The sequence below is a fragment of the Thermobia domestica genome, chromosome 14, assembly GCF_964235325.1.
Source record: "Thermobia domestica chromosome 14, izTheDome1.hap1.1, whole genome shotgun sequence".
Lineage (NCBI taxonomy): Eukaryota > Metazoa > Arthropoda > Insecta > Zygentoma > Lepismatidae > Thermobia > Thermobia domestica.
The window spans coordinates 68,378,089-68,402,811 of NC_137467.1; the positions used below are offsets into that span (position 1 = coordinate 68,378,089).

The following is a 24,723-nucleotide window of genomic DNA, read 5'->3' on the forward strand; positions in this document are numbered from 1 at the left end:
ACGGCGCATGGGGAATAGATCTTTTCACGAAATGTCACTTTTTGCTACTTTCAAGAAATATCACATTGCTGAACAACCAGAAAACATATTTGCTTCTATATAATGTCACTTTTGATTACCACAGCAAACTATAGTTTCGACGCTGCGAATTGTCAGTTAAAGTTCTGTGAAACTGAAGCTGAATTCTTAACTGATCTTCTTGTTCGTCTCTGTATGATATGTTAAAGCCAAACCCAATAATCTACGCAATCTCATCGTTAGTTACGTTTCTCTTGTGTTACACAGTTTCTGAAAATAAAAATAATAGGCAGCGTTTAATAACATAATAACAGCAGGGAATGATTAAAGATCAATTATTACATCATAAACTTACAAAAGTATTTAAAATGTTTGTATAGGACCTACAGCAGCTTGTGAAGACAATATTGTGTTACAAAAGTAACATCCTGAAAAAAAAGTAAATGGCAAGGAAGACAACGGCTACAGCTGAAAGTGACATACCTCAGACTGTAGCTTAATTACGGACGTTGTAACCTGTTGAAGCGGTCACACTTTTATTTTTAAAAAGTATAGTATCTTATAAATATTAAACCTAATATAAAAATAATAATTTGAAAACATGTGGCAGCATTTGAGTTGATGAAGAATTAGCGTCTCATTCCCAAGGCTCTGATCTCAAATCTGGACCCGGTCATTCTTTCTCCCTCAGTCGCACCAGGTGAATGCCGATGTGGTTAATAAGGACTTCATGACTGCTACCTTGCTCGATTTCTTTCCCCACGGAGCAGGCCATACATATTACTTTGCCTTATGCAAATGAATAATTTTGATAACGTTGCATTGCAAAGAATACAAAAAATCGCGAATGTAGGAATGAATCATGAAATGTTCAAGAAAACTACCAACATGTCAGAACAATTCAGTAAACGGATGAAATATATTATATACACATTCAGCTCTCTCTTCCACGGACACTTAAATGTAACATGTCATTTGAAGATGGGAAAATTGCACATTTGGCTAAAATAAGAATTTTCAGAGTGTTTTAAATGTTATAACAGCGCTTGTAGTACATGCTTTTGGGAAATAAAGTTTACAGGAAGATGATTCTGAGAAGTATTCATGGCACAATAGTATGTATTTAAAGCGAAAGAAAATAAAAAGGCCACCTGAAAGTTTTTTTAAAAAAACAAGAATTTAAACATAGTGTATCCCTCTTCAAATGACAGCTTCTATGATTTTTTCCACTCTGAAAATGATATTAATGAACAGTAGGGATAGATTCTTACCTATTATTGTGTTAGTGATTAATGAGTGAAAGCTCTTTCCTTTTGCACCGTGACAACTAAATTGCTCAGCTATTACACTTGTCTTTTTCATGATGTTTCTTATGATGGCTTTTAAGCTGTGACTTCCAAGTTTTTCAATTCTTAGACCTGTAACGAAATACACACTAAGCACTCAAGTAATAGTAATGGAAATTTAGAACATACAACTGATGCCCTTAAACAAATTACATTGATTTTAGACGACAGTGTCACCGAGACAGTTGCAATTGGCGCATCCTCAAAAATTAATATTTGCGCTGACGTTTCGTTTTTTTCAATAAAAGAAAGTTACATACTAATTTTCAAGCAGTTGTACAAGGGTGGCAAAAAACGTGTTTTTTATTGAAAAAAAACAAAAAATCTATTTTTTGGTTTAAATAATTTACTCTATGTATTTGTATTAGATATGGACAGGAATTAGTTTGTTTCGTTTTGGTGTTTTTATGCAACAACAAGGTTATGCTGGAAGGGAATCCAAACCGTTACTCGGCTTACATCGAAGAGAAATTGTCCATTTCGACACTTAAGGTCAACGTATCATATTAAATTACAAATTTGTTATGTAGATAACATTCAACAAAATTAAAACAGTCGAATCCAAGCTGATGGTGGAAGCTACGTAGGCAGTTGATACATTTTGCCAATTTCTATCAATATATTTAAGCAACCTTGGCTTCTTTATAAAACAACAGGCATTCAGGCAAGTAGAAATATATAATTTGGTTTCGTTTCTTATGTTTAGGCTTAATATCCTTATGAAATACCAAGCTTATCACGGAGAAGACTTTCGCTTAAAAGGACACCTTGAATCACTACTTGGTTTACACTTGAAAGATGGGTTGTGGTTCAACCGAGAATTAAACACGGGACCCCTTGATTAAAAGGTGAAAAGTAGATAAACGTAATGCAGATGGTGTGATATGTGAAGACGTCACCATAAAGTTCACATGATTTAAAGCATTTTTTTAAAACCAGCTAACCCTGCAGTTGTAAACTAGGAATTGATGAAAGCAACGTATCTATACAAAATATTATGAAATCTACAGGAAGACAAGGAATAATTTAACAGTTTCAGAATATACACGGTGGTTGTAAAGTCAATACCTATTTTTAATCTAGATTATCCTAGAAACTAGTATCAGCTTTAGCTGGCGTGTAATACAGTTAACATTTTAGAAGTTGTGGAAAATGCGGGTGTACACGTTGAAATGTAACTTAACCAAATTGTACACTCTAATAATGTATTCGATGAAAATAAAACTATGATAGGTTGTTTAATTTTAGAAATATACATTGTTACAAATAAGAACTGACTTTACACACACGCTGTATTCAGGGAGTAGTAATGCAGAAAATACAAACTATTCGCGAACTTCAGCATGGATGAGAGATATTTTCCAGCATGCATTGAACAAGTCACGTTTTTCCAAATTACTTCCAAAGAAAAACCTACACGAAGTTGTTGTATCAGAATTCAGAAATATCAAATTCTGCGGAGAATTGTAGGCACTATAATGTCAGCAACCTATATTAATACACTAGTTTAGCATTATTCACAGATTGAAAATATTATGTATAACTCAAAAAGCAGGTACTTTTACATGGAAATTAAGATGAAATGAAACATTTAGTTTAACGTCCCACGTTTATGCATCGAGGTTAAGTGAGACGCTGATGATGAGAAATGAAATGAAATGGTGGAATGAAGTAAGTGGGAGGAAACGGGACAGCCCCGAGAAAACATACTTACACGGTTTGTCTACCACAAAGCCTGCTTGGCGCGGGCCTGGGATCGAACCAAGGACCCCATGCAGCAGAGATGAACTACGTACTTTCTAAACGTTTCAACTAGTTCTAAACGTACTCGCTTCGCTGTCAGACCAACAATTAAGCCCTTTCACTCTAATATACGGAATGTTCAAACTCTCGGACACGTGTCTACTAATTTTTACCAGCTCCATTCTCCCTCCATCGCCGGCAGCGCCCTTCTTCTTCCCTTCTAGGACATATATTTAAAAAAGAAAGCTTAATTACGTATCTAATTATTTTAAATTAGAAGTCTAAATACCAAATTCCATGTTTCTAACCTTCAAACAAAAATCTTTTTTTCTTTGCACCTCTTTTCTTCAATTGTCTATTAAAATATAAAAAATCAGTGAAACACGTACAAATTATTTTGAATAAGGAGCCTAAATACAAAGCATCAAGTTTTTAAGCTTAAGGGATTCGGAGATGTGGCCATCTTATTAAAATGCTTTTCACCCCTTTCCGCGTATCCGCCCTTTTTCTTCCATTCTAAGTTGTGTCAATATATATATATATATATATATATATATATATATATATATATATATATATATATATATATATATATAATAAACAGAAATACGTGTCTAATTATGTTAAATGATGAGTCCAAACTCCATGTTCCTAACCTTCAAATGTTCCGGGATATCGACATTTGATTATAATAATTGCAAACCCATCCCGTTTTTCATTTCCCCCCCTTATCTTCCCATTTTTACTAAAATATCAAAAAAAACTTAAAAACGTATCAAATTATTTTAAATGAGAAGTCCAAATAAAACTTCAAGCATCTAAGCCTACGAGATTCAGAGACATGACCACCTTATTAAAGAACTTCCCATCCCTTATTCCCCCTTTCCCGTAGAATTACCAAAGAATCTTCCTTAGTGGTATCATACGTCACAAATCCTATGTACTGTCCAAATTTCAAGTTTTTAAGTTAATCGCCTTGGCTTGTGCGAGGATCAGTCAGTCGTCACTCAGACCTACAAATTTTAGGTGCTGGTTTACTTTTGGGGCACCACATTTTGGAAGATATACAGGTAAAATTCAAAACTATGCATGAAAAGACACATTTATAAAAAATAAATTTCTGCAGGCGATAGAATTAAATTCAAAGTAATATACATGTATTTTAGGTTTATAAGTGAAGCGTTACAAGTGTAAAATAATTACAAGTGCTTTACGACGGATAAAACAAGTATGTGCATATGAAAGACAACTGTATAAGATACTATTTTCCACCGGCGCCGTATTTCTACATAGTGTACAGAAGCTGTATTTTATTTTTACAAGTAAAGCACTACTAGTATGACTTTTGGTTGGTTTTTATTCTTGGCACTGTAGTTCTTATCGAACTTCTTTTAAACCTCTATTTAAATGTCTTGGAATCTTCTCTCTTTCATGTTTATATATATATATTAACTTCTAAGATTTGTAAGAAAAGATATATAGATAGGTACAAGCAAATTCCTGTTGAACTCAGATATGCATATGCATAATACAAGACAAACGTCGGATATTCATGTAGTCTTCACGTTTAAAAGTGCATAAGAATAGTGCATTTTCTATGGCAGTGAATATTTATAACAAGCTTCCTTCCACTTTAAAAAACAAAACATCCGATTTCAATGAAGCAATGAAGTACTACCTATTCGAGCACTGTTTCTATTCTGTAGAAGAATATCTCGCAAACCCATAATCGCTTATATTAAAAATGTCTGTAGTAAATAAGGTTTAAAGTGTATATATATTTTAGCATATGTATAATGTAAGGTTTTATTAAGAGTTATATTGTTTTATATCGTTGTATGTAAATTAGAATAATGAAAAATTGTATCTCTTTTACTTAAATTGACGCTATTTTATTATTGCATGTAGATTTAAATGTAAAAATATGTACACATTCAATGTGTTTTGTGACGTGTCCAACTCATGCGCTCACGTTGTGAACAATTTGTATAAAACGGGTAAAAATAAATACAATACAATCAGGGTTTCAACACCCCGACTTTTTTTGAAAAAGCCCAACCCACCTGGGCTCATATGGGGTTTTTCGGGTATTTTCGGGTTTAATTGATTTTTCTTCGGGTTTAATTGAGTTTTTTAAAGTATTCCAATGCCTTTGGGGTAAAAGTATTAAAATATGATTTATATTTCAAGATTATGATTCTCACAACTTGCAACGATTTTCTATTCACTGCTGTTTTGAAAAATGACTGACAGTTTGAAATTTTACGTTGGATCGCCGCCAAACTATATACAGTTAATGTAGAGTGTCTTGTGCTTTTACTGTGAAAATTTCAACTTGAAAAACAGAAAATTGCGGTGTGGATACCCGCTATTTTGAAATTTTAGGTTAGTATGTCGCCAAAATCTGTACAGGAGATTTAGTGTGTCTCGTACTTGTACCCTGAAAATTGAAACTTAAAAGACGGAAAGTGGTACCCTGTTGTACGTGTGGTACAGGCAGACGAACGAACAAATGTAGAAGAAATCAGCCCAATACCCTCTGTAACATTCGCCAAATATGAACACCAAATATATAAATTTAAAGCAAATATATTAATTTAATTTAGAAGAACTCAATCTATAACTCATGTTTTATAAAATACATGTTTCAAAGTGCCTTAAAATAAAATTAAATATTTTCTCGCGTAAAATAAATAGTTTTATTGTTGAAGTTCACTTCCGATACTTTGTGCGTTCAATTACGGGAATTTCCCGAGCACTTGTTGCAAGACCGTTTTCCCAGAAAATTAATTTAAACCAATTAATATATATGCAGGGTGTTTCAAAACAACACCGACGTTTGGGAGGTGATACCTGACACCATGATAAGACAAAAAATATAGATTAACCTAGGTGAACAAATGCTTCGTTTCGGAATATAAGCTGCCGAAAACATGAAAAAGAGGTAGTTGGTTAGTACTTCAAATTATATGCCCGTAGCAAAGCTCCCTCTATAAAAATTGTTGCGTTAGCACCGCAGGATTCTGAAACGTGTATTTTTGGATAGTGCACATTTTAGTTCCTAAGTGAAGTCACGACACGACTACGGTAGGTCCCATAGTTTTGGCGCTATAGACCTTTAAAGTTCATCTTTTCATATTTTCGGCAGCCTGTAAGTCCGAAAGGAAGCATTTGTGCACCCAGGTTGGTCTATACTTTTTGTCTAATCTTTGTGTCAAGAATCATCTCCCAAACGTTGTCGGTGTTGTTTTGAAACACTCTGTATAATTCATATTTCATAAAGTAAATGTTTCAATATGTCTTAAATCAAACTAAATATCATACAGCGTAACATAAACAGTTTTATTAGGTGCGCGGTGGATCAATGGTAGAGCGTTCACATCCGGTGCTTGGGGTCCCTGGTTCGATTCCAGCTCGCGCCGTGTCGACTTTTTGGTGGACAAACACCGTGCTCAAGGGTTTCTTCCGTTTCCTCCCACTTTGTTCATTGCACCATTTCATTCATTTCTCATAATCACAGTCTCCTATAGCGTAACAGGCATATGGGTGGGACGTAAAACTGGAAGATTTTATTTAATTTTTTCAAATAGTTTTATTGTTGAAGTATTCAGTTCCGATGCTTTGTGCGTTTAATTGCGGGAATTTCCATAGCACTTTTTTCGCGACGAAGGTTTATTGTTATTTTCCGAAAATTCAAGCTTTCTTTACTGTACATCGAAACTTCCACTAGTACGAAGTTTGAATGCAGCACTTGAAATAGTAAGCGTTACGTACTCTTCGAAACTCCGAGCATTAAGATTCTTAAATTTGACAGGATTTTTTACGTTATTGCTGCTGTTGATTCTACAGAAAGCTTATTTGAAAACTAGCAACAAATAACTAAACTCAACTGTTTAGCGTTACCATCAAAGATAATAAAAAAATAATACTAATAGTTTTATTAATACACTACATATTTACTAGTAGTACCAGCACCTATGGCACTAATCCTATCAGATGTATGAGGGATAATGTCCTTCGACGTAGGGGAGTGAGCGAGCAAACTATTCACAGAAAGTAGTTTCTAAAATATAAAATTGCATATTTTATTTCAAATACGTTATAAGCACAATCCATACATTATTTTTTTGTTCTATAATTATCTCAACCTAAGGTACGGCTTTTTTAATGCATTCAGAACTTTATATCCTTTTGGGGATCCCATGGTACAATTTGTATCATACGGGGTGTTTCATGGTACATTGCGTTATAACTTTCCTATTTGAGCTTTTTCGTCCGTTTTTTGTTTTGTTTTGTTTTTCAAGTCCAGAGGCATTGCAGAAGATATTAAGGATGGTTTCACACCTTCCTGTGTCGAGACATAGGAGGTGATGACGTCATAAGTCTAAAAATTAATATTTTCGTGTAATACATTTTTGGGGGGTTTATGTAATATATTTTTGGCGGGCTCATTTTTGCACGTAGAAGATTGTTATTTTGCAAAAACATGCAGTCCACTGAGTAGTATTTACCAGATTGTTTTTTCAGATTTCTGCGTTAAAACAGGGGGTATCCAGAGGGTCAAAAAGTGGAAAAAAGGGATATTTTAACCCAAAAATCCCGTTTTTCCTCATTTTCCCGCCTTAGATACATGATGGAGACAAGTGAATGGTACCGCCTGAAAGGCAGTTCTATTCTGAAGATAATGATGTGCGACACATGGCCCTAGGGTAATTAGGGAAGTGTCAGGGAATTTTTATCAAAATATACTTCTGTACAGGGGAATTTTGGACATTTTTGGTACTATTTTTGTGCTGGCTTATTTTTGCACCTAGAAGATTGAAATTGTGCACAAACATTCGGTCCACCGAGTAGTATTTACCAGATTTTTTTCAGATTTCTGCGTTAAAACAGGGGGTACAGAGGGGCTAAACGTTGGAAAAGGGAAATTTTTACCAAAAATCCCTTTCACGGGATTTTCCTGCTTTAAATACACAATGGGGATAAGTGAATGGTACCGCCTGAAAGGCAGTTCTATTCTGAAGAGAATGATGGGCGAAGCATGACCCTAAGGTAATTAAAGATGTCTCAGGGAATGTTTAAAAATTTCCCTCTGTATACGGGAATATAGGACATTGTCGGTATATATTTTTTTTTAGCGGGCTTACTTTTGCACCTGGAAAATTGGAATTGTGCCTAAACATTCAGCCCACCGAGTAGTATTTACCAGATTTTTTTCAGATCTCTGCGTTAAAACAGGGGGGTCCAGGGGGGCAAAAAGTTGAAAAAAAGGATATTTAGACCCAAAAAATCCAATTTTTCCTCATTTTCCCGTCTTAGGTACATGATGGAGACACATGAGTCATGCCGCCTGAAAGGCAGTTCTAATCTGAAGAGAATGATGGGCGAAACATGACCCTAGGGTAATTAGGGATGTCTCAGGAAATTATTTACCTGAGATCATGGTGTTTTACGGTAATTTGGGGCATGGTGGGAATTCCTGATAAAATTTCTCCCACCGTTGGTATTCAAGATAGAAACTTGGCACACACATTTAGTATATCAAGTACTATTTATCACTTTTTTTTTGGATGGGTACGTTCACACAGGGTCGCTCCAGGGGAACCCAAAAAGCAAGAAAAAAATTTTCCCTCCGAAATTTTCCCTTTGACATCATTTTTCCCGCTCCTGGTATATGGTACGAGCATGCAAATGGTATCATTTGAAAGCCAGTTCCATTCTGAAGAGAATGGGGTATCAACTATGATCCTAGGATAAATAGTAACGATGCAGTAGCTGCTTGACTGAAAGTCTAAAAAATAGCCCAAAAACCCCGGATCTCTTAAGGGATAAAGGTCTTACGTTGAATGTTATATATCTTAACGTGAAAGCAACTAATTCACCCAAGGAAAGTCCAAAATCTAATAAGAATCACTTCCAATGTCATCACCTTAATTGCACCAATAATATACTAACGAAAAGAACAAAAACAAAGGTGTTTTTTTCCGGGTTGGGCCCACTCGGGCAAAACGTGAATACAATACAATACATGTATATAAATTTCGATCCTAAAAAAATAAAAGATACCTTTCATAGCAAAAGAATAATTGTAATCTTTCGGCAAATTTAGTCTGATGACCCCCTTAAATTTTATATATGGCAGGGAAAATATTTACATTTCGCCTGCCGCAAACTATTTGAGAGATAATAAGAAAATTAAGGAAGAATTATAATTTTTCAACAATTATTTCGAACGGCACGCCAATAGAAACCTGCACGCAGAATTACGCAATACTCGAGCAGACTGTTTTACCAAATTGTGACGCATTTCTTGCATCTTCCGGTTAATTTTTGCAGAACATGCACTAGACGAAAAGAAATCCTTAAATTTAACGTCCCACGCTTATGCCGGTTAGGCTAGAGGAGACGGTGATAATGAGAAATGAGTGAAATGATGGAATGAAGAAAGTGGGAGGAAACGGAAGAACCCCGAGAAAACCTACGAGAAAGTCCACACGGCGCGAGCTGGGATCGAACCAGGGACCCCAAGCACCGGAGGTGAACGCTCTGCTACTGAGCAACCGCGCCCCCCTATGCACTAAATTAGGACCTCTAAAAGAAAAAGCGAAACAACTTATGCAAGCTGGCCAGTAAGAAAGCACGAATGCTACCTAACTGAGCCAGGGCAGAAGCACAGCAGGGGGGCCTGCGCGACAGCGTAGCGAGCAGGCACGTCAGCGACAAGGGAGGAAGGGGGTACGCATAAACAAGGATGGTGGAAAAACATTTACAATATTTGTAATTATTTTTATCTTCAAAATCACTTAATTTCGATCCTTAAAAAAATACCTCTCACAGCTAATGCACGAGTGTTACACCGCCTTTCTTTCTTACCTTTACGACCAAAAATAGTGTATGTAGGGCTATTGCCTCTGTTCTGAATTTTTCTTCTTGAATAAATCTTTTCCACACTTTGTTCAGTTGATTTTACGCGCTTCACCATAACATGACCCTGCGGAAACATTATAATTCTTCTCTCTTTATTATACAATTCTTTAAAATAATAATAATAATAATAATAATAATAATAATAATAATAATAATAATAATAATAATAATAATAATAATAATGTTTTCATCACGGCCATCACAGATGTCCACAACTAACGTATGAACCTCAAATTCCCGGCGCTTACTTCTACCCTATTTGCATTCAAAATCCATTTCAATAACCTGTGCAATGACCGAAATAATTACATTAACACTCTCATTCCTTCACGAAAAAATTTCAAATCACATTTTATCTATAAAATTTGCTCTCGGTGTAAACATCTGTTCGAGTGAACCCCAGAATTATTATAAGCCAGTTGTGTATTTAAGGGGAACTTCCGGGCTTACGCCCCTTGAAATTGTACTTACTATATTAAAGTGAATGAATTATCTTTGAGAACAAATTAGCCAAGCCCTTCTCCCCTGAAAAAAATCGTAAATATGTCATTAATCCTCCAATACGCGCGCGGGCTACCATTGTAGCCCAGCGTTTTTTATTTTCCTTGCCGCAAAGTAATTCGAGATGATAACTCAAAGGGTGTCTGTGTACCTTTCTATCAACTATCATTCTGCGTGTTTAGTGTGTGGTCAAACGTAAAATCGAAAGGGTCTCATTGTTATTCTGCTTGAAAGTTTCATGGGCTACATGTAGCCCGCGCGACTATTGATGTCACGGGTGCACCAAAGCGTCAAATCTTTTTCATTATAGTCTGAGTGTTGATCAGATGGCCAATGAGTTTGCAAAATGCCAATTCTGATGAGGAATGTCTTCTAGATGGCGATATTTAACATTTTGAGACCGCAAAAATTCATTTTTCGGACACAGAAATAGTAAAAATTCAGAAGATGTGACTGAGAATTCCTGGCGGCAGGAATCACTGATACCTGTTGATAGTAGTAGTAAAGACAGTTCTGAAGTAAATTATTATGTAGTAAAAGACAATCTCAAATGGAAATAAATCACTCCTACTCATAATATTTGCGCTCGTGTTCATAATATTGTGCTTCGTTTTCCAGGACCTAAATGTGGGGGTAGGTCTGCGTTGTCGGAACTTGATAATCTTGAAGTGCTTTTAGATGCAAACATTTTGAAACTTAAGGTTGATTTTACCAATATTTATATTGACAGTGTTAGATTGAGATTTGTACTTAACCGTGATGCAAAACTTACAGACGAGATTGTACGTGGCCTTATTGACATTTTGATGCTTTTGATGAGTGGTCAATGCTTGAAGAAATGTGTGCATTGACCACTCACCACTTGTGTGCAGAACATGCTTAGAAGAACATGAATACGGAAACATAAACAGAAAAATATATGAGTGTAAATAGCATATGTAAAATTATGCAAAATATTAATCAAACTTTGATACCAGAAACTCGTTTTGCTTAAAAGGTATATGTTTTATGGATATTACATTTTTTTGTAATATTTGTAATTTTTTTAAAAAATTATACTTAATTTTTAAAGAATTCTAACACACATGTTTAAGATGAAGGAAAGTTTAAAATGCGCCAGATTGGTCCATTTATTGATAAATACAAATAACTATTACAGTTTTATTCCTGTATCACTTTTGAAAAAAATAATGGTGTTGGTCTTTTTTGTACATATATAGCTTTCAAAATAAACATATTTCTCAAATTGTGTATAAAACCCTTAAAACAGTTCATAAAAACAATTCTCTACAAGAAAGACAGAAATATTAACAATGCTAGGCAACATAAGAAAATAAAAACAAATGGGCTACAGTGGTAGCCCGCGCGGCTATCCACATTACAAAATTACGCGCGCGTATTGCAGGGTTAAAATGGTAATATACGCGCAATTGACCCGTCATCAAAATAGAAATGTACGTGCCTACTCCCTTCGGAAGTACCCCCTCGGGCCCCCCGCCATCATCCTCCCTGACTCGGTTAGATGGCATTCGTGCTTTTTCGTAGCCCTCTAACACAGATTGGTTTGAATTCTTTGTACTGTACTTCTTATCCACAGTACAAAAAGGAAGTACAAATCAGTATAGATACGCAAATCGTAAAAGAATTGTAATTTTTCGAGAATTAATTCTGGCGGTCCCCTTGAATCTCATCTATGCCAAGTGAAAAATTTATATGTCGCTTGGGGAAAATCATTAAATAGACAACAAGAAGGAAAGTACCGTAGCGAAAGAATTATATTTTACTAAGTATTTCGAGCAGTCTTTCTACCAGACCTTTTTTTTTTTTTTTTTTTTTGGAGGGCAGGGGCTCCCCGAAGCAGACCAAAATAATGCGTTTATAATAATAACTAGAATAGCATGAGCAATGCCCCCGGAACATTACTTCTGAAATACCACTCCTTTCGAGTGGCACACCAGAAGTAAAACTGCACGCAGAATTATTATAACCTGTCATTAAAATGGTAATGTACGCATCTTTTGTAACTCTTTACTTTAGGCAAGGCAGTGATATTATGTCAGTACATAGTATTGCCGAGCGAACGTTAGCGAGTGAAGGCGGGTTAAAGCCCCGCAAGGCACGTTGTTTTCTCTCTTTCCTTCTTGGGAACTGTAAGTGCAGTAACCGGTTTAAATCAATTGGTTATTGTCACTGCCTTGCCTAAAATAAAGACTTGGACTGCATATGTTCCCTTTGGAAACATCCCCTCGTTCCTGCTGTCCTCCACCTTCGCAATGCTCTGACTCAGATATTATTGGTGCGGGAAGATTCTAGAATACAGGTCCTCCATATAGGTTAATAGATATTTTTTTCTGTACCAAGGTAAAATATTTAATGCACATAGTATTGCCGAGCGAGCGTTAGCAAGTGAAAGCGGGTTAGAGAGCCGCAGGGCACGTTGATTTGTCTTTATTACAGATAAATTGGAAGAGGAACCTGTGTTCTAGAACCCTGCCTATTGGTGCTTTTTAGTGGCGACGTAGTGCAGGCTGATTTATATTTTTTGCACTGTAGATTTTACGTCATACATCCGGCAGCGTATATATATATATATATATATATATATATATATATATATATATATATATATACGCAAATCATAAAAGAATAATTATACTTTTTCTACAATTACTTCTGACGCTCCTTTTGAATTTCATCTATGCCATGTGACGTATTTCAAATCGCCCAGCGCAAATTATTTAGGAGAGAATAAAAAGAAAATTACTAAAAGAATCTATTTTTCAGCAATTATTTCGAATGGTGAGCCAAAAGTAAACCTGCACGGTATTTTATGTATAGAGATATAAAATAGAAATCTAGCATCCCACATGCCTTTATTAATTTGTAAACATAAATTTCTCAGGTAATAGTATAGCCTACATGAGAACTCCCTGATCTACGTTTCTTCTGTGTTCTATTACCACTTCTACATGAAATACAATAAATTTTCTACGTAGTGCAATAGTAAGAAGTATCCATATGCACAAGACATTCAATATGCGTTAAATCCCCCCCTTACTTATACAGACAATAAAACTAAATTATTTTATGTAATCGTTATACTTACCGACTTTCCTTGTATGTTGTCTTGTCTTCTAAGAACTCAAATTCAACATAGCGTGCAAGGAATGCTGGTACTTTTGATAAACAATAGACGGTTGATGTAACGATGCTTTTTCAATTTCACATAAATGCCTATGCGATGTCACACAGGATATCATAAATTTCAAATTTTTCACAAATATATTTCTTTGATGCTGCTGTAATTAGTATAATAATTGGAAATAATGCTACTACGATACTCTCGTGAGAGAATTTATTCAACATGCGATAAAATATTCTGGAAATAATTCTAAAATATTGCATGAAAATATTTCATTTAAGTTACAGGACAAGGTAACAAACATATTTCCATACAAAATTAATAGGCGCTTTAAAAATATTTCTTATATTACGAACGAATTTATTTTTAAATATTCGAAATATTTTAAAAAAATATATTTCATATGTTTTCTTGTAACAATAGAAAAGATTGTAAATGACATGTTGGAAAACATTTTATTCTGTTCATACGCCTATTCTGTTTTCTTTATCATGTACGTAAAAGTTTTCATTTTTAGTGTTACTTCGAAAACATTTTCTCTCTCAACTAGGGGTAAAAGTGCGGGGAACGCCGCCCCCACCTCGAAAAAATATATACGGCGACTCCCCAGTTCCTAAAAAAATTACAATTGGCAAAGATAGGCAGGGGGAACGGCGTGACGTCATTCGCTACCTACCGTCTCCCCACCTTTTCAAATCCACTTTTACCCCTGCTCTCAACATTGAAAACATATTACATTAAATTCAACACAATATTTCTATTACAATTTGTGAAAATTTTCCTTACATTATTTTGCTACTAACGTTCTAAAAATGTGCTGTCAGTGGCGTATATACGACTTTGTTTCGTGGAGGGAATCTTTGCTAACTTTATTCCTGGAAATGTGAAATTGTGCAGGGTATTTAATTTACTTTAATATAGTAAAACGAATTTTGAAGGGGGGGCTTAAATCCGGAAAGCTTATTTAACGCCACTGCTTCCTGTACTTCATTAAATGTTCTCCAAACACATTTTAAAAATATTTCCGGGAAATATTTGGGATACTTCTCAGATATAACAAGGAATATGTTTTCTCAAGTAACGGAAGAGTATATTCTGAAAACAATGTAAAAATGTTTCAATAATAGACCAATATCAGAAAATGTTGTTCACTAAAGGCACAACATATCTTCCAAAACACAATGGAAAATATTTTCTATTCATTTTTAATGTTTCCTTTTACCTGGTTTAAAGTTCTATATTCAAAATTCGATAAAATATTCTGGAAATAATACTAAAATATCATACGAAAATATTTAAGTTATAGGAGAAGATTACCGAAGTACTTTTGTAAAAATTAAGTAAATCTTTTAAAAACATTTCTGGAAAATATTTCTTATATTACGAAATAATTTATTTTTAAAATATTCTAAATGTTTTTAAAAATATGTATTTAATACGTTTTCCCGTAAAAATAGAAAATATTACAAACAACGTATTAGAAAACATTTTTTAAATATGTGGAATATATTTCGTTTCATTGTTTTTCGTATCATATATGGAAAACATTTTTAGTATCATTTCGAAAATATTTCCCTTCTCAACAGTGAAAACATATTAAATTAGATCCAAAACAATATTTCTAATATATTTTGTGAATATTTTCCTGGTTTTACTTTCCGGCAAGCATTCTCAAAATGTACTGGTAATTTCTAAAATTTTTTAAAAACATTTTTGGGAAAATATTTTCGGGAAATATTCGGAATACATTAGGGAAACCAGCATGGAAATCTTCAGAGAAGGAAAACCTTTTGGAAACCAGGGAAAATATTTTCTTTGGATTGAGGAAATATTCCTTGCTGTGTGGGAAAAGGAATCTGAAGTTTCTAATCTTTATGATGGTCAATAAGGGTTTTCGAAGGACCTATGAGCTTCGATGTTGACCATTTTGCTTGAAAGCGATGTTGTCAAGCGTTATCTATTGGTAATATGATTATCTTTTTAGAACTTAAGAGAGACAGAAAGAAATGAAGAAGATAAAATTATGGAGTAGCAGAAGAGCTTGTGGATATGCTAAAATTATTTAAGTTCCATCGTTATAGTCGAAACAAGTTACGAAAGAGAAAACACAGCTTTCTTGCAAGTGATTTTCTTGTGAAGCTTAAAAAGTTAGGTATATATAAAAAAAAGTTGTTCAAATAAAGTTGAGAACATGCATAAATAAATACTCACAGTATTGAGCGTATTTAGCGCCCAAGACTGTTAAAATTTTTCTACGCATTTTCTCAAGTTTATTACCTACATAGGTTTCTATGGAAGCAACAAGCACATTCTTCAAATACAGTTAATTTGTCTCAGTGTCAGTTAGAAAAAAATAAGTTCGTTTCCCCCCATTGATCCACCACAAATATGAAGTGCAGTGACTAAGGGAGCGTGCCGCTCCAAAAGCTTGTCTTGGCCATCTCAAATATCGTGCGTTTACTATATATCAATTTGCAAAATCACCATATTTGGGGGCCAAACCACTTCCACTTGCAAATATGTACCCCCAAGATCAGAACTCTAACTACGTTCGTGACGAAAAGGACACTGTGCGAAATATGTTCGTAATGTCCCAATAGCAGCAATTCACTAGACATAAACAGCGGTCGAATGATTCACGAAGAACGTAATGTTTATTTTTTGCATTATTACGTATTCATGCTTAATTAATGAAATTAGCTTAAATCACATTTGCCGCGGGTCACTAGCAAACACGCTGGCCCACTAGTAGGCCGCGGCCCACACGTTGACAAACACTGTTCTAGTCAAAATAAACTTTTACTATTTTACTGGGAGGTTTCATTTTTTGCACGCTTAATGTCAAAGGACAGGTGTTCATTTTTTGAAAATGTTATTTTCAAGCTGTTCGTTTACCTTGACAAAATTGCAAAGTTTTACACTTACACTCTTATGCTGTAAACAGATGTGTGTTAATTTCCAGTGTTCTTAATAATAATGTGGCGTATGTTTCAGTGCTTTATTTCAGATCTTTTAAATACTTGTCAACATAATGAACATTAAGGATACTCTTAATGGTTTAATTTCCTTTTTTCCTTATTTTTGTTTTAACTATAAAGGTTTATACTATTATATATTTTTTTAAGTTTTACTACACGCCATAGAATATGAAAATGAATCTGTCTCAAAGAAGGTAATTATTGCTGTATTGACACAACGGAAAGTTCTTTTACAAATCAACGTCAACAAAATCTTCGACATGTCCAACACTTTGGAGATTCCGGAAGTAGGCGTGGTAGTCTCGCGGTATAGCTCCTATATTGCACTTCTTTTAAAGTTTTTCTTCTTTTGCTGAGAAATAGGTCGAACAGAAGATTAGCGGGGTAGGAGTATGCTGGTTTAGTATATAACTTCGCGGGAAGTCTTGGCGCACGGAAAGTTTGGAGAATTCATGTCCCATGCGTGTTTTAAAACAGACAAGATAACAAGTCCTCTTGACAAAAAATCATCCACCGCAACTTTTGCCATCCTATCTCATAGCCTTTATCATCGTTGCTAATATTTGGAGGAAAAATTCGTTGTGCTACTTCGAAGCCAGAGCTCAGAAAGGAAAACCACATTTATAGGTAATTGACCACGTTTGTAATAACAAAGTAGTAAATGAATCCGAATCTACAATCGTAAACAATCATGGCTGCATTAACATACAAAGAGACCAAAAAATTAAATACATATTGTGGCATACGAACGATAGAGCGTAACATTGTTTACTCAGATCGTCCACTGCAGAAGGGTATATATGTAATTTAAGCTCTTATGTTTGAACTACTTACTTATATAACTCTTAACACCCTTATGAAAATTATTCCCCACAGCTGAACGGTGGTTCGGCCTACAGTCACAAAAATTTTCCAACAGATGTAGACCATCGACATCTAACGGAAAAGCTGAAAATCTCAAATTCCGAAAAAATGTGTTACACTCATTTTTCTTGGGAACGGCGATACCTAAATATACACGACAGTGTTACATGTTCATCACTTAATGTTAGACTACTACATACGGTATAAGATTAAATTTAATATTAGACATTATCTTCTCATTCATAGGTACATCATTATCTTGAGATTCTAAGTGTTATAGTCATCATTCTCTGGCTATTATGCGAAGACACAAGGGATTCCCCTTCCTTCAACAGAAATTTTTACCCCGATCAGTTAAAGTTCTCACAAGTTTTTTCTCGGGTATAGTGGGTAGCGCAGGACATTTGACGCACGTAATCTTGCCTTCGAAACGCCTAGGAAGAGCCTTCAAATTTCATTCGTTTTACATCTTGAACTGTAAGTCCATGACTCATATAACCTCCGCATTAAAAACGCACTAACTCCAACCAACAAATTATAATTCTCTAAGACGTTTCACTCTTTTATCAATATGTAACATTATCTTTATATTTTTTTATATTTTAACTTGTTACACATATAGCCACAGTTCGAATCATTAAATTATTAAACACAAGCACATTAAATATTTGATTCCACTAACTTTTATTCTTCTCATTTTATGAATATATGTTATTTTTCCTTTTAACAACTGACATTACATGATCATCTCTAAAAATCAACATATATTCTACATTTTTCTTCTTCTTCTTATCAACAAATTGTGCACATTTAAACGCCGTTGCCCAAAATAACTACAAGAAAATGGAAGTAATTTAACGAACAGATAAACAATATCGTTGTATTATGGCTCCCGATGAGAACTTATGAATTGGTTACAATTTTTAAGAAAGAATCCTGGACCGTTACATATTATAACATATATGATTATGGTTATCTTACTTTCCAAGTAGCCCTCGTATATCTACATTGCAATACATTTATTAAGTTCATTTTATCTCAACAATTATTTTACATTTATTTAATACACAATTATATTAATTCTATAAATTATCGTCAAAAAGAAATTATTGAAAAATACGACCAGTTTGTTGATTATTTTGGTCCTAAGATGGGCTCTATAATTCAATATCTTCGGAGCTCATTAACACATTAAAAGAAAGTACATTGAAAAATTACATAACTTATTTCTTCCACTTGGGCATAATTAAGATGATTATAAAAGAATTGAAAATCACAATATTGATGAGCGAAGCGAATTACAAAGAAATCATAACAATACTCAAAATAAAACACGAATTAATCAATATCCTATTCAGGAATAATACAAACAAAGAAATTATATTAAGAATCAACAAAATTTATGTGGGTTAGATTACACTATAACATGTTTTATTTATTCGAACATATTTATCATAACTTTGATATGCAATATTCATATTTTTATCCCAACGTGCTATATTTTAAAATCAAAGGATTGAAGTTCTAAAGACTATCTGTATAGAATTCAAATAAAGTATGAATTATAAATGAAATCATTACGATATTTGCGGTGAACTTACAAAATATCAATTGAATATGGTTTTCTTGGACACCATAACATTAGCTTAAGTTAAATTGCCAAAGAAGTTGGTTAAGTTGCATTGCACGCTACAATGTTGTGTACAGTTCTGCCTATCATGTACTTCAATGGTATTCTGATTCCTATTTTGAAAATTTCTGCCACCTATGAATCTATTATGGAATCCATTTCGTGGGAAATTAGGTCTACTGTTTGCCTGATTTCTAGACGCTAATACTATTTCCTCTGTAATTAGGTTCAGCTCTATTACCGGTATAATTGGATCTATCATTACTTCTTACATTAGGGTTACATTCTTCACGGACATTGATCTTCCGTACGGGAATATGATTACCTTGACTTCGGCTATTACTGTTTTGATTTCGATTATTATTACTTTGTACCATGGACTGATTTTCAAAATTTTGCACTATTATAATCAAATGATTAAAATTAATGGATTGTGCAGAAATCAGTATTTGCTGCAACCTAAAAGGCAATAGTATCCGGATCGATGCTATAATTCGTGATTCTTGTTGGTACGGATTAATTAATTTCAACTCATTGTATACAGACATCACAAAATCAGTTAGATTATTATCAACGTTGGGATCAAACTGTCTGTTTCGAATCAAGGTGTATCGATTTCCCAACATGAAATCATTCTCAAAATTGGAAAGGAAAGCGTTCCTAAAATCTAAGTAATTTTGTAAACTACCCCTAATTGCTTTGAACCAAACACAGCAGGGTGGTATTAAAACATGCGGTAAAATTTTAACGAATTTAGATTTATCTATACCGATTAGGTCACATTCCTCGATTTTTTCTAAAAAAATACATTTGGCAGGTACATCTTCGATCGTCTAATAAATTTTGTTAAAGATTGTATTTCAGTGAATCTGAAGTGATAATTATTACTATGAGACGGTTTTGTATGATTAGACCTTACACATCTTACAGATCTGGTTTTTCTGCGATGTATTGAACAAGGTCTCATTTCTTTCTTCCCAATGCTACATGCACTTTCATCTCTCTCCGAAGAACTTCCCGGTACATCACTTACTTCTGTTGGTAATCGAGGTTCATGGGATAAATGGTTCCTGTTGTTCATTAAATCAGGATTAACATTTAGGGTGATGATCTCTTCCTTTATAGTGTCTATTTCCTCCTGTAATATTTTAATCTGGTTACTATGTTCACTAACCTGCGTTTCAACCACATCTACTGCACTTTGTATAATTGTAAATTTACTGTTGATGCGCTGTGTTATTTGATCTAATTTATTATCAATTCGCTGAGTCATAGGCTGTGTAATTTGTTCAAATTTAGTATCTATTTGCTGAAACTTTTGTTCAAATTTATCATTTATTTGCCGAAAACTAGTGTCTATTTTCTGAAACTTTTGTTCAGATTTAATGTCCATATGTTGCAGCTACATTTATTGATGTCTCCAAACCTGATGTTTCACCACGCTCGTCATTATTACTTTCAATTATAGATATATCCATTTTGAGATTGCAATATATTTTTCTTTTACTTCGCAACAAAGTGTACTCCGTTTTGACGTATTTTTGAGATTGTGTACTTTTCTTCACGCAACTCTCAAGGTATTTCCCTGGCGAGATAACACCATCTAAAATATGTAACGTTATCTTTATATTTTTTTATATTTTAACTCGTTACATATATACCCAGAATTCGGTTCATTCAATTAGTAAACACAAGCACATTAAATATTTGATACCACTAACTTTTATTCTTCTCATTTCATGAACATATATTATTATTCTTTTTAACAACAACTGACATTACATGATTATCTATATAAAAATCAACATATATATTCTACATTTTCTTCTTCTTATCAACAAATTTTGCACTTTTAAACGCCACTGCCCAAAATAACTACAAGAAAATGGGAGTAATTTACCAAACAGATATACAATATCGTTGTAAGTATTATTACAAATACAAGAAAACTTTTAACAACATTTTTTGTTCTAACTTCTAACAATGCAAAAGTATCCAAATGACATAGATTTTGCTGTAGCTACATAGAAAATAAAATGAAATCCTTAAGTTTTACGCCCCACGATTAGGCTAAAGGAGACGGCGATGATAAGAAATGAATGAAATGCTGGAATGAAGTGGGAGGAAATGGAAGAACCCCGAGAAAACCCACGAGCATGGTGTTTGTCCACCACAAAGTCCCCACGGCACGAGCTGCGATCGAACCACGGACCCTAAGCACCGGAGGTGAACGCTCTATCACTGAGCTACCGCGCCCCCTGTAGCTTGATTGAGTAGAATTTACTATATCTTTCAGGAGCGAGGCTATGTGAGTTGTTAGTCTAAATTTTAAGCTGGAATCTGAATCACATGTCCACCCACTTGGAACGAAACCTGGATCTCCTGTGCAAAAGATATATATGCTAATTATATTGGTACAGAAAACTGTAATTATATACAAATAATCAAGACGGTTATGTCGCTCTTTGTGGAGGTCTATGTTCAAATGGCTCTCACACCGTGAGTTGAATTTCAATGAAGATAAGGCGAAGGTCAGTTGTTGGTGTGAATGTATCCAATATACTACCTGGTTATTGCACTTCAGTTACACCGTTAACAGAGCACAGAGTAAACATGGGACCTCCACAAAGCGTCATAAGGGCGTGTATGCTATACGAGTTCAAACTGGGGTCAAACACTGCTGCAGCGGGGCGGAAGATATGCCCTGCTTTTCGTGAGGGTGTCGTGACTATGCGGGCAGTGTAGCGGTGGTTTAACAACTTTAAGGGCGGTGACAAAACACTCGAAGACGCACCACGTGCCTGAAGGACAATACATATACAAATGAAGATCTTCAGCAGCAATTGAGGCCAACAGTCACCAGACATATGAGGAACTGGGACTACAATTCAGAGTGAGTTTACAAACCATACCGCAGCACCTCGACTAGAAGTTGGGACGTTGGATCCTGTGTGCTTTTGACTCCGCGCCCGAAGGCAACGCGAGCAGACACATGTGTTACTTGGCTGTCTCTTCCGAGAAAGGAGCCATTTCTGGACAGGGTATTGACATGTGATGAGAAGTGAATCCTCTACAAAGCTTCACGGTGCCGTCATGATTGGTTAGCATTCACGAAACGGTTAGAACACGGTCGTAACCAGCATTGCACCAGAAAAAAGTTCTCCTATGTGTTTGATGGACTGTTTGTGACATCGTATATCGGGAACTGCTACTAGCTGTTTAGAGCATCAATACAACTGTGTACTTTCAGCAGTTGTGCTGTGTTCAAGAAAAAACTCAAAACTCAGGAGCAATCACTTCTGAATCGCAGAGGGGTCCTCCTGTTATAGGATAACGCTAAGCCCCACGTAGCTAGGATAACCCGGGACACCATCCTATGCCTGGATGGGAAGCACTATTACATCCACCATACTCCCCAGACATTGCCCCGTCCGATTATCACCTGTTCCATTCCTTGAACAATAATCTTAGAGAACACCAGTTCCAATCTCCAGTACAGACGCAAAATACACATGATACATTCTTCTTGTCATGGTTCACCAAGTTCTACTGCGATGAAACCCATGCAATTTCAGAACATTGTCAGACGTTCGTCGATGCTGATAGGGATTATTTTTGACCTTCCAGATACGTCTTAGGAGACATATCGATGTTCGAACATTGTGGGTGAAAGAGCGACCAAAATTCTTGGTTCATTTTAAAACAAAAATTGTGAAGTTACATAAACGTCGAAAATAGTAAAGAATATGAGTGAGATCCGCTAGTGGGAATGAGAAGGAAAGGACGAAAGAGGTTGCAATATCAAAACAGAAAAAATGGTACCAAATTTCACAGAAGTAAATCCCCACGTTAAGCGGATTTCCATATCCTGGCTCCTAACTATGAAAACATTTACGATCACTCCAACCCCAATTACTTCACAGATTAAACCTGTTGTATTTAAATTATTAGGACATAAAATTGAATATAATTTATACGAAAAAGACTTTTATGCATTGCAAGAGTTGGAACGTCCAAATTCACAACAAACTTATAGTCGTATCGACATAAACAAAAAAAAAGTGTGGAGCAGAAAACCACTTTACATAAAAGTCAAAAGAGGCTCGCTGATGACATACGAACTGGTCGAGTGGTTTGGGTCACTACCCTATCATTCAGGAGTTTATGTGTTCAAACCCTGTAGGAAGTATTCGTTTTGTTTTTTTCTTAAAAGTGAGTTCCCACTTTCATTAGAAGATTGAGAACCTTTCTTTGAATAAATCTTTGGCAACTAATTTTTTTCTCAAATTCGATTAGAAGCGAACATATATGAATTACAAATCTAAAATCCACAGCTAAACAAACAATTTATTATGTTCAATATTTCATTATTATCCTTTGATTTGTAATGAAAAAACTAATGATAAACATTGATGATTTAAGAAGATTCTCCCCGGGGGATGGTCAATATATGAATGAGAAAAAACTGATAAAATATTATTAGTCCATTTTGAGCATGATTGAAGATAACTGGTAGCCAAAGAGGGGAAAATTTATGTCGACAGGGTCTCAAATCCTCTCACAGGTCACGCCCTGAAATCATCACTGTTTGAAAGTTTTCCTTAACAAATAGAATATTAAATGTATTTCTCGTTCTACGTTTTGAGATGCAAAAATCTTAATTTTACAGAGAATATAATGCGATAAGCATAAAGATTTATAGAACTAATAAAGTAAATATTCTTGTGTAAGTTACCGATTTCTAATCGGATTAGAGCTCAAATATTCGTTTGCATCGCACTTTGAAGTAAATTGTCTCTCCATATAAATCTTACTGGACAGCATGTTTAACTCCAATTACTTAATCAATATTTTTAATAATATATTTTATTCTAATACTTTTATTATTCAATGTCGTATGCACTTCATTTCCCAAAGCAAAACCTCGCAAATTTATAGTGGACTAGTAAATATTGCCAAATAAATTCATTTAGTTTACGTAAATACTACATCGCCCGATTTGAAACTTCGTACTTTAAATAATAATAATAATAATAAGAAGAAGAAGAAGAAGAAGAAAAAGAAAATCATGGCCATATCTTTATCAGAATTTCAGGCTTAGTCAATAAATGAATTCAACAGGTTCTCTATTCGAGGTTCTATTTAATCGAATCCAACAGAAATACGAAGAGAAACTCCGAGAACAGGTAAAAGAAAAAAGTTGCTTTGGTGGAACTGGAACTAGCTTTTAAGAGCACTTCACGAGTTACAGACAAATGCGTTAGACACCTTTTCTTTTCTTTAAGTTAACTGATTCACCGAACGTATCTGAGTAACTTGTCTCTATTTACTACTCGGTTATACACGTTTTACAATCATTTCCATTAATCTTGAACGACAGGAACACGAATACGAAAACATTTATAACAATTAAAATTTGAACCTTCACCACCGGGAATCGAACCCGGGACCCCGTACACCCAAGACATACGTGCTAGCCACTAGAAGAGCGGGAAGAGCGAAATGTAACACTGCTCAAAAACGAAAATGTAAATTGAACAAAATCAGCTAATTCTTATTGATTTTGTGGTACTG

At 34.7% G+C, this 24,723-nt stretch overlaps 1 protein-coding gene across 1 annotated transcript in view; it reads left to right on the top strand.

The window, feature by feature from the left end:
• Positions 1-24,723, top strand: part of LOC145669857 (uncharacterized) — an 80,165-nt gene that overhangs the window by 37,870 nt on the left and 17,572 nt on the right. The window lies entirely within an intron of this gene.